This window comes from Thermothelomyces heterothallicus (genome assembly GCF_042370625.1).
Source record: "Thermothelomyces heterothallicus CBS 202.75 unplaced genomic scaffold P884_scaffold_8, whole genome shotgun sequence".
Taxonomy (NCBI): Eukaryota; Fungi; Ascomycota; class Sordariomycetes; order Sordariales; family Chaetomiaceae; genus Thermothelomyces; species Thermothelomyces heterothallicus.
In genome coordinates this window covers 1204049-1206754 of record NW_027192569.1, presented here as the reverse complement: position 1 = coordinate 1206754, position 2706 = coordinate 1204049, and positions in this window count along the sequence as shown.

Below are 2706 nucleotides of genomic sequence, written 5' to 3'. Positions count from 1 at the left end.
TAAGTAGTTAATAGAGCCTCTAGCCGCCAGGGAGCCATTATAGCTAGGAAGCTCCTAAGTAGGGATATAGTAGTAGTCTTTAAGGATAAGGCTACTAAGGATTAGTATTCGGCTAATAAGCGATAGGTGGCTATAGCCTTCGGAGAGGAGGTTAGGGAGGTCGGTAGGGCCTATATAGTCCTAGCCAAAGGAGTCTAAAAGGAGGAGCTATAGGGGGTTAGTAAATAAGACTTTAAAGAGGCTATAGGCCTATACTCGATCGAAACGGTCAAGTTCTAGCTACTAAAGAGCCTATAAAGGAAGTAGGCCACGGTACTCCTAGGCTTATAGGACCTTAAAGAGGCCTAGAAGGCCTATAATAAGGGTATAGTCTAGGATACCTAGGTACTAGACTACGAACCCTACTAGGATGCTCTAGAGCTAAGGTAGTATTATAGATATTAGAGCTTTGGCTATACCTAGTAGTACTACTAGTAGCCAGCCTATTATAGCCGGTATAACGCGAGGGCCTATAGGGAGGGAGGGAAGACTAGGGAGGCCTAGTGCCCTACCTACTCTAGCTAACTCCCTTATAGGTATATAGCCTATAGGGGCCCCTATACTACCTAGTATAGGGGCTGCCTAAAGAAAGTCAAAGCCTAGGAGAGGGCTAAGGAGGCCTACTAGTATAGACTTTAGACCTTCTAACTACTAGAGTAACTATACTAGAAGGTAGCCTTCGAGTTTAGTAGCTAGCTAGAAGGCGACGACTACTATCAAGCTAGGGCTAAACGCCCCTATAGGAGGCCTACCCTAGCCTAATAGGCGGCTAGGAGTATCTTGTTTAATGCCTAACAGACCTATATCTCCTTTCTATAGCCTAGAGCCCCCTCCCTCCTATAACTAGCTAAGGGGATAATAGCTATAGAGCCTACTACTATTATACCTTTGTCCTCTACTCTAGCTACCCTAAATATAAATTAAGATCCTTTAGTAGAATACCTAAGGTAATAAATAGGCCCTTGAAGTCTTATTAGAGGAGGCTAAATATAACCTACTAGCTATCTAGGAACCGTAGATTAACTGGTTTATAGGGTTAATATACTACCCCTAGGCTTCAAAATACTACCTAGTCTATAAGCCTAAGGGCAAAGCGGCTATTCTAGTGGCCAAACGGTTCCTGGTTAGCTAATAGGACTATTTAGTAGAGGAGAACTAGTATAAGGTAACCTTTCTAACCCTAGGAGAGAGGGGGTTCGAGCTCTAGTTAGTCTATAATAACAAGGGGGAGTAGGCCCTCTTATAGGACCTATTAGCCCTACCTCGGCTAACTTACCCCCTAGTCCTTATAGGTAACTTTAACCTCTACTACCTAGTCTAGGACCTATTTAATAAGCTTAGCCTAGGGGCTAGGGACCTCCTTAGCCTTATAGACTAGTAGGACCTTAACCTATATACACTATATAGCTAGGTTACTAGGGCCTCCTAAGGGGACTAATACGGCTAGCCTTCTACGATAGACCTATTCTAGGCCTTAGCTAGGCTAGAAGCGACCTATAGGGATATTATAGAATGTAGGAAATCTAACTACTACCTATAGGCCTTAAATGTCTCCCTCTAGGGGACTAATAGGCCTATACCGGCTAGTAAAGGGTAGGACTAGAAGAGCCTAGATAAGGAGGTTATACGGGCCGAGGCAGCCTACCTCCTACTCTGGCTCGGTAGGTAGGTATCGGCCCCGGCTAGGCCTGTCTTCTAGGGCTTAGAGGAGCTTCTATAGGCCTTTGATAGGCTTATAGAGGCCCTTGAGGAGATAGCTATAGTCTTAGCTCTGGCAAAGAAGGCTAGTATAGGTAGTAAACAAGCTTAATAGTAGACAAAGGAGGTTTAGGAGGCTTAGAAGAGGGCTAAGGAGGTAAAGAGGGCCTATAGGGGCACCCTAAACCCCTATACGTAGGAGGTACTTTAGTAGGCCCTAAGAGATTAGGCTAAGACTATTATAGCCACGAAGACCAAGAGCTAGAGAGCTATACTATAGGAGGTAGCTAACCGGCTAGACCTACTATAGAGGCTAGAGCGGTAGGTAAGGCTATAAAGCTACCTACTAGCTAACCCTCTAAAGCTCTTAGCCTTTAAAGGAGGGCTTATAACCTACTAATAGAAGGCTAGGGCTCTAGCCGATAAGTTCTTTCCAAACCTAGAAGTAGACCTATTAGATATTAATAACCTAGATCTAAACGACTACTAGGAGCCGAAGTTCGAAATAAGCTAGGAGGTTACGGTAGGTAATATTAGGGTAGTATTAGCTAGAGTAGCCCTATAGAAGGCCCTAGAGGAGGACCTCCTCCCTATAGGCCTACTAAAGGCCTATAGGTAGCCACTCTACCAGATACTAGCTATACTAGCCTTAGAGAGCTTATAGCTTAGCTATTTCCTAGCCTAGTTTAAAAGGGCTAAGATAGTAGTCCTCTATAAGCCTAGTAAACCCCTATAGGCCTACTTTACCCTAGGTAGCTATAGGCCTATAGCGCTCCTACTAATAATAGGCAAGGTACTAGAGGCTATAGTTGCCTAGAAGGTAATAGCTATTATAGAGGCCTATAGGCTTCTCCTGGCCGAGTAGATAGGTAATTAGGAATATAGGTCTACCAAACTAGCTATTTGGCTTATTATAGCCTAGGTTTAGGAGGCTTAGAGGTATAAGGTAGCTACCTCCCTCCTATAGCT